Here is an 11,888-nt window from a genome sequence, read left to right on the forward strand (position 1 = left end):
AGATTCCATATAGAGATTAGAGCTGATACACCATTCGTTGTGTGATGTGCCTGAGGGAACCAATAATTAGGGTTTTTATCGGGGCGTATGTTACGAGATCTGGTGCAGGTGTCAGAGAGAGAGAGAGAGAGAGAGAGAGAGAGAGAGAGAGAGAGAGAGAGAGAGAGAGAGAGAGTTAGTCACGAGTACATAATGATGGGTGATTCTGGTGAAATGTCTCTACCTCTTACACAGGTAGATGATGTTGGTTTTCTTGTCTCTCTCTCTCTTTCGCTCTCTCTCTCTCTCTCTCTCTCTCTCTCTCTCTCTCTCTCTCTCTCTCTCTCTCTCTCTCTCTCTCTCTCTTCTCAATAGCATAAATATGCAAGCAAAAAAAAAAAAAAAAAAAACCAACTGCAGAAATTATAGTCCTGATAAAAAATATTCGACAAAAAAGTCTTAAAAAAAGTTGGCTAACGTACTTCCGCGAGTGTGGTGATGGGAGGGAGAAAGACGGTGGACATGTGATGCGATGGTCTGTTGCAAAAGAGAGAGAAAAAAACTAAATGAAAAAAAGTAGCAAAAGACAGTTTTAAGAAGACAATTTACATGGAAATTGATGAAAATTTATGATGCGATGGAGTGATTACTGGCCGATGGTACACGTGGATGTGATCAGAAAATACAAATTAGTTGCATCCTCTACCATAGAGGAATGGAAAAGAAAATAAGAAAACAAAAAAATAAGAAAAAATAAAAGAAAAAAAGAGGAGAGAAAAAATAAAGAAGTGTTTTGGGGAGATGTGGTAAAGAAGGTGCAACTGAGGATGAGTAGCGGAGTGTTGATCTCTTTTTTTTCTGAAACGTTTGTCTTCGCTATCCTGCATCTCATTGTTTTAGATTACATGGTGTACCACATATATCACAAGCCATCTCGTCAGGGCCAACAAGTCTGGTGTTGGTACTTCATCTCTACATTTTTTTACATCCAATAAGCAACAATAAACAAAAGACTACAAGCTTTCTTGTATTTTTAAGTATTTTGTAAGATGAACCAATAATCCTCTCTCTCTCTCTCTCTCTCTCTCTCTCTCTCTCTCTCTCTCTCTCTCTCTCTCTCTCTCTCTCTCCACCAAACAACATCAACCGACATAGCATTGCGGTATCGTGTTACTCCCTCCAGCTGCTCTCACCCCGGCATGCTAAGAGGATGTAAATATGAAGAATGTAAACACTTGCCAGCACAGGTGATCCCCTCATTTACTTTGCGTATAGCTGCCATGTTTCCTGGAAGAGAGAGAGAGAGAGAGAGAGAGAGAGAGAGAGAGAGAGAGAGAGAGAGAGAGAGAGAGAGAGAGAGAGAGAGAGAGAGAGAGAGAGAGAGAGGTAGGGGAGAGGGGAGGAGAGCAGAGAGAAAGTGTGTGTGTGTGTGTGTGTGTGTGTGTGTGTGTGTGTGTGTGTGTGTGTGTGTGTGTGTGTGTGTGTGTGTGTGTGTGTGTGTGTGTGTGTGTGTGTGTGTGTGTATACGCAACACATAATATATAAAGTAATAAACTTGCAATCACAATATCATAGAAAACTAAGAAAAAAAAAAAAAAGAATGAAGGCAAAATTTTCTCAAGAAAACGAAACATTTTTACTTGAATGGAGTTCTATAATTTTTTTTTTTTTTTTTGTCTAATTACATATCAAAAAAATATTTCAAGAAATGAAGAACATGCTCAAAAGTACACTTTATTGTTTAGGCGTATTATGTTTAATGTCGCTAAATTTTGTTGTGCACTGCAAATCATATGTGAGAGGTTTCCTTTGCTTTCCGTTTGTAATGTCTTTAAATGTTTGTGTTATTTTTATTTCAGGTATTTGATATTGTTATGGCATTCGTTGACTGACTGTTTTCTTTCCTGAGTGTTTCTCAGATGTACTGTCTGTGCTTTGTTTATTTATTTATTTTTTCCTTTCAATTTGTCTTTTCTGGACTTTGCACAAACAATCACCATGCTTAAGTAACTAGATCTGCTCAAGAGAATTTTTTCAGCAGGCCTTTTGTGAGTAAGAGTTTTTTGTTCGTCCTTGTATGTGAGTTTTCTAATGTCAATTAGATGTTGGAACTTGAACTTGTACTTCAATGTATACAAACTGCATTAGTTCCACACGTCGCAGACAAAACGAAGGAACATGCAAGCACTAAGCAAACCCAGCAAGACAAACAAACACACACACACACACACACACACACACACACACACACACACACACACACACACACACACACACACACACACACACACACACACACACACACACACACATACACTCCTTGTAGGCTTACCATAACGGACAAGCGGGAACCGGCCAGTATACATATATAACTCACGGGCAAGGCAAACAAAGCAGATCCGGTAAGACTCTTTAATTGCCGCCCTTATTCTCCATCACACAAGTTACAATTAGCGCTGTCCCAAGGCTTCATTAGCGAGCCTTCGAGTGTAATTGACATGTGCACGATGACCGCTAATCAGAGGCTCCAATTACGCCGAGGGATAGATAGGTGCTCGCGGATGCCGAGCTGCACTGTATTGGCCTGGAGTTGATAAGCATCTATAGTGTAAGGATGGACTGACGCAGCATCAACCTTCATTTAGCAGGAAAAATAGGTGACGCTGTGTAGAGCTAACGGTTCGTGTGTGTGTGTGTGTGTGTGTGTGTGTGTGTGTGTGTGTGTGTGCTGATATAGTGGCCATCACCATAACGAGTACCAGAATGGGAAGCTCATCTTTCTTACGTACATCGGAAGGTTCAGTAATGAGGCCTCCTTGTTACGCACTGTTACTACTAATAATACTGGTGTTGTTATAATCATTGCTGCTTCTGCTACTGATGCAACATTTCTCTACGACTATCACAACTAGTTAAGCTAATAAATACTACCTCGGCTGCAATTACTGTTTATCCTACAAAGGGTATTACAGATAAGCGCTTATTCTTAATCATTTTCTCTTCTTTTTGTCACTTCCTCCTGACAATAAAAAGTTGCTATTTAACTTGTAATTATGTGTAAATATGAAAGTCTAAAGAGATGATTGAAAAACAGACCAGCAAGAATTTCCCATTACATATATCTAAATTTTTAAATATATCACCGAGTTTAATTAGTCTCCATTCATATCATCTTGACCATCACAAAAAATGGCAGGGAAGATTAAACCCATGATGCGCTTGTTAAATTACGTTTCTGTCTAGATCGTCCTCATACGAACCAGTTTCTTAAAAATTTGAACAGTAATGTCTCGCAGCTCTCCAGCAACACCACCAGCGCCACCATCAGCACCACAAGCAGCAGCAGAGGCAGCTGTGAGAAAGGAGCTTTCATTGTGCAGTGAAGCATGACGACCTGAGAGAGAGAGAGAGAGAGAGAGAGAGAGAGAGAGAGAGAGAGAGAGAGAGAGAGAGAGAGAGAGAGAGAGAGAGAGAGAGAGAGAGAGAGAGAGAGAGAGAGAGAGAGAGAGAGAGAGAGAGAGAGAGAGAGAGAGAGAGAGAGAGAGAGAGAGAGAGAGAGAGAGAGAGAGAGAGAGAGAGAGAGTTATGGAGGAAAACGCCATTAACATCACATACTACCAATGATAATCATATGCAAATCCAATGACCCCAAAAGCCGCCTTATCGCGTACAAGGCTCAGCAGATAACACAACACCAACGGAGAACTTTTAACGTGAAGAAAACCAAGCCAACAATATACAGAGCTTTTGGAGAGAATGAAGCCATCACGTTGTTCAAGACGATAGCTAATCTCAATGGAGGTATTTTGGAGCCACCGTGTGATTTCTAAAGACAAGAAACATCCTTGTCTAGGCAAAAAACAGACCATGACACACAAGAGCTCCAGCTATGACGCAGGAATAGCAAGGGAAGACAGTCTCATTCTTCCTGTGTGTTACTTCTGACCGACCATATCATCTTACTGGCGCCACCTTTCCAGACCACACCCTTCCCTCTCCCTCCCTTATCTCCTCATCCGCACCATTCCTCCTTTCCAGTTATGAGAAATGAGGGGCACCTTATCCAGTTCCTAATGATCGATTTCAACACAGTCACAGGAGGGAGGGTAACAATTATCCTGGCTGGCTGGAAGGATCATGGCGCCTCAAATTTGTCGGAGAAGGACATAGCTACCTAACGTCATACTAAAGCTTCCAATTAGGATGCAGTGAGGGTGAAGAGCCACATCAGCGTGCAGGGGCCTCGTGTCCTCGGGCTCTTCTCATCTCTCTGCCTGTCCCCACTCAGACACACACCTGCACCTCAGTAATGCAGGTAAAGTCCCTCATTAGTTCAGGTTAAGTCCTCATTAACTCAGCTTTTGTTCTCATTAGTCCCAGTAAAGAAAAGAGTTAATTTAACAAACTGACTCTCTGATCAGACCAAGTTGGTTCATATAAAGCACATATTCCCTCAAAAGCAACAACAAAATATCACAACAACATTTTTGGATGAATTTATTCAAGTCAAAAGCCAAATTAGTCGAATGAATCTGTAGGAAATATACGTAAAATATTCGTTTGTCTGCATAAAGTCCTATTCGATCAGTTAATGTCCTCAGAAGACGGAAATTAAAGAACCTCTAATGATAAGAGGCATTTAATGTACACAATTTACTTAAGAATGAAAATAAACAACTCAAATGTTAGAATACGTATGTAGTTGTTCCTTAAATAGTTAGCCATCATCATTTGCCGGATCATCACAAAATGAAATGCTATTCAGTGTACTTAAAATTTCGCTCAGGTAAATCTCTTGCATCCCTCCTCCACAAACTCGATTTCCCTTATGGGTTACAGTACTTTTTAGGTCAGGTCGAGTGAGAGTAGCTGAGTACTGCGAATAGCGACTAATGAGGAGAGAGGTGTGAGAAGAGCGACGTGCAACTAATAATGTAGACGGCAGCTTTTGGAAAGTATCAGAGCGGGCCGGTGAGCCACTACTCCAGATAGCGTCTTTCACACCAGGTAATTTTTCCACCATGAACGACTGCTCTTAGGCTGACCAGATTTAAAAAGAAACATACAACCAACATCTCTGCTCATCCATAAACAACACCTGATCGCCTTTATCTCCACAGGAAGTTGTTCAACACTACAGTGAATACATTACAAGTTATTTACTTACCAGTACCTACTACAAGCCTCGCCCAGCGGGACTAGCAAAAAAAAAAAAAAAAAACAATAAGGGATAAGTAGGGGAGTTTTCTTGTCTGTGGTTTTGTCCACTTTGCTGCTTACAGGTGTCTCGCCAGGTAAGGCAATGCTCGAGCAGCGCTGCCTCTCAGGAGCTCTAGGGTGAGACCTTGATATATTGAGGCATAAGGTGGGGCGGGGCGGACCCTGCATGATGACAGCATAATGACAACAACATCCATTCGTACATCTCCACAATGATCTCCGTACACCGCCAGCCTCAGCCCTCAGGAGAGTTGGCTCAGTGTTGCGTCACTTAGCTACCCCACAAAACTCCTTGTTGGTGCTTCTTACTGATTGCATCTTGATTTGACACTAATTATATGTTGCAGAAGGCCAAGCCTACGACTGAGGTAAGAACACATGCTGCACACCCAGGGAACGGCCGCACCTGACTGCAATGGTGCACCAGATACACATCGGATTCCTGGCGCGTGGCACGAGTTACATATTCCCTCGTTACTGTAAGTACTGCTGTGAGATACAAATGGAAATATCTACAAGAATTTTTCCCCGTATACTAAAGGTCTTTCGTTTGCCCTATCATTAACTCCATCTCGTGCACATGAACCTTGGCTGGTATAACGCATCTTTCCAACATCATTTTGCAATACAAGACATAGAACTGCCTATTTTTTTGGTAGTAACATATCTCTCTCTCTCTCTCTCTCTCTCTCTCTCTCTCTCTCTCTCTCTCTCTCTCTCTCTCTCTCTCTCTCTCTCTCTTTCTATGTCTTTACTCAGTAATCTGCCTCACTTGCTGCGTTATTCATTGGGTGACGAAGTCATCTCCGCCCACCCATTAATCATGCCACTCACTTGCCGAATCAGTCAGCAAACCAGGCACCCAACCATCTAACTCTCTCTCTCTCTCTCTCTCTCTCTCTCTCTCTCTCTCTCTCTCTCTCTCTCTCTCTCTCTCTCTCTCTTAGTTCACCCAGTAAGCAATACATCCTGCGCATCATTCAGCGAGTCTGACTTGTGTGAGAGTCATCACTGCATAAGCTGGCGTAAACACTAATCTGAACTGAGCTTCGTATCTAGAAGGAATTGCACGGACAGAAGTGGCAGTGAAGAAGCAGACGAGCTGATAATCTTTTTCAGTACCTGCTAAACACATCGAAGTACTCCTACTCTTGAAAGGTGCATGTTGTTGTCCAAAGTATTGTTCCGTCTAATTACTGAAAGAAGTGTGGAGATAGAATTGTGTGTGTGTAATTATGGAGAGTTGGTTGTGGTTGGTCATCACTATTAATGTTAATTATTCTTATTATCATTATTGTTGTTGATGTTATTGTTGCTGTTATTTTATTTTGTCGTTATAATTAAGATCGCTGATGCTGCTGCTACCACTACTATTGCTACTGCTACTATTGCTACTGCTACTACTACTACTACTACTACTACTACTACTACTATTACGACCACTACTACTACTACTACTGTGATTATTATTTCTATTACAACTACTACTGCTACTACTACTACTACTACTACTACTACTACTACTACTACTACTACTACTACTACTACTACTACTACTACTACTACTACTACTACTACTACTACTACTACTACTGCTACTGCTACTGCTACTACTGCTACTACTACTATTACTACTATTACTACTACTACTACCACTACTGCTACTACTATTACTACTAAAGTACGACTATGTGTTGCAATTATTATCATTATCATTATTATCATTATTATTATTATTATTATTATTATTATTATTATTATTATCATTATCATTATTATAATCATTATTATTATTATTATCATTATTATTTATTGATTTATTTATTTCATTATTATTATTATTATTATTATTATTATTATTATTATTATTATTACTATTACTATTATTATTACTACTACTATTGTTATCTTTATTATTATTATTATTATTATTATTATTATTATTATTATTATCATTATTACTATTATTATTTTTTTTTTTTATTATTATTATTATTATTATTATTATTATTATTATCATTAGTTCTTCTTCTTCTTTTCTTCTTCTTCTTCTTATTATTATTATAACTACTACTAATGCTGTTAATATTATTATTGTTATTATCACTATCAATGTCATTACTATTTTTGTTATTACGATTATTACAATTTCTGTCAGGATTCGATCAAATAATTAGATCCTTTCATAATCATAAAATACAAAGCGCGGATACAAGTTATAGGTAATTACTGAATTCATATCTTTGCTTCAAGGAAATAAACTACTAAATATATATTGTCGTTATTAATGCTGTGTGCAGTTCAAGCTCTCTGACTCCTTCGGGGGCGATGTTCATTACTCTGCCGCCGGGAGAGCCTTGAGCCACACACTCCTAGGCCAATTCTCGCGGCCACAAAAGAAATACTGCGGCAAAACCCTATCCCTGTGAAGCTCACTTGACAAACTGCTGGGTCGCGTTCCTCATCGGGTGTGCATCGTACAAAGTGGCGGAGAAAGGTAACGATAATCCTGCCGCCGCCGCTCCAAACAACAAGCAAAGCAACCAATGGGAACTGAGAGGCATTGCGACCTCTCAGATCAGGGTTCAGTAAGAGAGCTTCGCCCACATAGGTGCGCACCGAAGCATGAATCCGTCGCCTTTCGCACGCATCGCTCCGGGCACCACTGAGCCAAACAACTCGGCTTACGTCACGCCGGCAGAGGTGCCCGAGGACATACTGAGGAAGGTAACACTGGCTCACAAAGCCAGCTTTAGGTACAATTTAGGCTCGTACTCTTAAACGCTTTGAAGCTTTGAACTTTCATTAGAAATATTTTCAAAGGTCGCACAGATTATCAGGCGTGTTTTCGCTATATATTTTCTCAATAATGATGTGAAGTTTACATTAAAGCATCATCTGAATAATGTAAACATTCTCCCGGACTTCAATAACTCTAATAAGACGTTTTCTTTTGAGGGGAAAGCTGTCTAAGAGCGACAAAAAGAAAAAAAACATGACCCATTTAGATGTCAGTCTCTGTGCCCGTGTGTAAAGGATAAATGATCAGTTAGGCAAGCATATATTTTTTTTGTCATGCACTTACGATTCAAAATCCTTGTATGGCTATCAGCAGGATCTCGATAACGCTCTTGTAAAACGAAAAAACAATATAATATGGTGTGTTAAAAGAAACTTTAGTGAGACGAGAATAAGAGCCTTAGAAAGATAGTCTTCATTGAAAACCGTGTTTTTTTTTTATCTTATTGTAAATGATGAATAAAATATCTCAATCCCTAAATTTTAGATGTTACGAGATCCATGCACACAATCATAAAAGGTTTATACGATCTGGCTTATACATGAACAAAGAAAAATGCAAAAAGAAAAAGACAAAAGCAATTAATCTAAGATCAAAAAATGTTTCCTTCATTTCTCCTTCTTAATGACCATGCTAATGAGATTCCGGCACAGACAGAGAAGAGCAGGGCAATGTCCATCAATCTTTTTCACCCTCCCAACACTTGTTTACCTCTTCAGGGCAGCAGCTCGTTAATTCCATGTAAAAAAAGCACACACACACACACACACACACACACACACACACACACACACACACACACACACACACACACACACACACACACACACACACACACACACACACACACACACACACACAAACAAACAAACAAACAAACAAACAAACACACAAACAAACAAACAAACAAACAAACAAACACACACTCATATAAGAAAACAGTATCGTTTCCTGCACTGAGTCCAAAAGAACTCTTGAAAAAAGCCGTTCAAGGCAGATAGGATTAAGAGAAAGAAATGAACAATGTATAATCTTGTTATGAAAACTTACTGGTGATTTCAGCGCAGTATTAAGAAAGGATCCGATATTTTTACTGCTCACGATGTCCAAAAGAATTCTGAATTCATTTCCTGGAGATTCCGATGACAAGTTAATCGCAGTTCATGTCTCTTGTATCTATATTTGTGCCTCTCTTACATCTGTACTTCATCTGGAGTGACCTGCAGGCAACGGTCACGCCCTCGAGGTGGCTATGGTATTAATGGTGCTCTTTATGACCACGATGAAGATAGTGGTTATGCTTACTGCAGCAGTAAGATAATAATGTCAAGATTATATAACTAAAACCACTATCATTATTAATAATATTCCTCTTGCTGCTGTTGCTACTGATGTTGTTGCTATCGTTGTTGCTCTTGTTAATATTATTGCTTTTGCTAATGCTACTGCTGATGGTGTTGTTGCTGCTGTTGTTGGTTCTATTTCTTGAGTTTTGCCTTACAGTTGAATTTCCTTTCTTGCAATGCAAACATTTCATTAAAAGATAAGTGAATCTCTAAACTTTGAACTAATGACTTGGGCTTCATCTTTTTTTCCTTGTGTACTGAAAGTACTTGTACGTGTTTTTTAACTGTATCTTGCTTGTGTAACGCAAGCGTTCAAGAATCTTCCATGTCATCAGTGATGACAATAAAGGAACAGTTCACTAAACATTACTTAGTAGACACTGTACATGGTCACCATGATGAAGGACACCAGGTGGATCACTCACTGATATTTTTTTGAAGGCCAAGGCTTCAAGCAGTGTTATCAAAGGCATCGCAAGAGCACAAAATATAAGTTGCGGAAATCAAGTGTATTTCGGAGCTTCTCATAGAAGGACAAAAAATATCACTTGGTATATAGTTAATTATGCTTATTTATGCCGGAAACAATTCTGGTCTGTAGAGTTATACTTTCGTATGAGACTACCATAAGCAGGAAAACAACTCCGATCCAAAAGATATTTGTAAAAAGAATTTGATGAATCTATTAAAAATACATAGCTGTATCACAAAATATGTTCCGTGGAGCATTTGTAATATCATTAAAATTCATAGGTAAAAAGCCTTCCGGTTTTTATCAAAGAAGACTACCATAAAAGCAGACAACATGTTCTTTACAGGTAAGAAAAACAATAGTCGGTGCGTGGCGGGAGGTGGGGTAAGGAAGAGCAATCGCCCTAGGGCACGCTATCTAAGAGGCTGGCAGGAGCGGGAGGAACACACGCGGAGGTACATGGAGGATGTGATGCTCTTACTGTTGCTTCTGCCGCCCCGTGATCTAATTATCAATCTGCAAATTCACCTCGTCTCAGGTTGTTCCATCTTATCTGTTCCGCTAATGATCGCCGCACCATCCTTAGCCTTGCCATCACGACCAGCATAATTTAATTTGATTAATGGCCGATGAATGCACTATCTTGGTTGTGTGTGTTTCACTGTTTGATCTGCTGCAGTCTCTGACGAGACAGCCAGACGTTACCCTACGGAACGAGCTCAGAGCTCATTATTTCCGATAGAAAATTAGTTCTTGAACGATATGTATACATGAATTAAAACGTAGAAAGGAAATGAATAACGGTGAAGGAAACACGAAACAAACATGTAGAATTTCTCTTTATTTTATACCTTATATTGCGAACGGAAAAAAAAATATTTACTACATAAACGTACCAAATTATTTTTTATCATTTCTGCGAGCAGGATTATTATACTTGTCTTTTTTCTTCTCCTGGTCTTTATTTAATCCAACATCAGTCAATTCTATCATCACCTCTCTCTCTTCCATCATCATATCGTTTCTCTATGGACCATCACCGCTTTAGCCCTTTATCCCACCCCCGTTCGCCTTTCGCCATCCTTTCAGGCCCCAGATGAGAGACAGGTGAAGGTCGTGCCCATACAAGGAAGAGTGTTGGCCAGTAATGGTTTGGAAGAGTTTAATATAGCCTTTTGTTTCTTCATCCTTTATTCTTCTGCGTCTGTCTGTTATTCTGCATCTCTCTCTCTCTCTCTCTCTCTCTCTCTCTCTCTCTCTCTCTCTCTCTCTCTCTCTCTCTCTCTCTCTCTCTCTCTCTCTCTCTCTCTCTCTCTCTCTCTCTCTCTGTTTGTGTGTGTGTGTGTTTCACTGTTTGATCTGCTGCAGTCTCTGACGAGACAGCCAGACGTTACCCTACGGAGCGAGCTCAGAGCTCATCATTTCCGATCTTCGGATAGGCCTGAGACCAGGCACACACCACACACCGGGACAAGAAGGTCACAACTCTCCGATTTACATCCCGTACCTACTCACTGCTAGGTGAACAGATGCTACACGTGAAAGAAGACACACCCAAATATATCCACCCGGCCGGGGAATCGAACCCCGGTCCTCTGGCTGTGTGTGTGTGTGTGTGTGTGTGTGTGTGTGTGTGTGTGTGTGTGTGTGTGTGTGTGTGTGACCACTGTAAGGATTTTTTCCTCCAAGGCGAGTAAGAACAAGCGAATGGACAGGACACCGCCTCAAGGTGACGCCTCGCTACAGGAGTTGTCAGGGAATATCTAATTCAACCCTCGGCTTTCCGAGGAACGTGCCGGCATGCCGTGTGCTGATAATCACATCACCATTCCGGAAAGTGGACCGTCGAATTAAATGTTGATCGATTAACTCTAATTTATATTTACCTATCTAAAATACCGAAAGAACAGCCTAAACGTGCGTGTGTATTTTTTCTCTCTCGTTCTTAAATTGATATAGCAAAAACCTGTCTTGAAGTGATCCTGAGCGTACGCGGCTTAGAATCTTTTGGACAGTAACAAAAACAAGAAACCTCAATATGTACAAGTAACAAGGCTGTCTAAAGACTTGG

Source organism: Portunus trituberculatus, chromosome 41, assembly GCF_017591435.1.
Source record: "Portunus trituberculatus isolate SZX2019 chromosome 41, ASM1759143v1, whole genome shotgun sequence".
NCBI lineage: Eukaryota > Metazoa > Arthropoda > Malacostraca > Decapoda > Portunidae > Portunus > Portunus trituberculatus.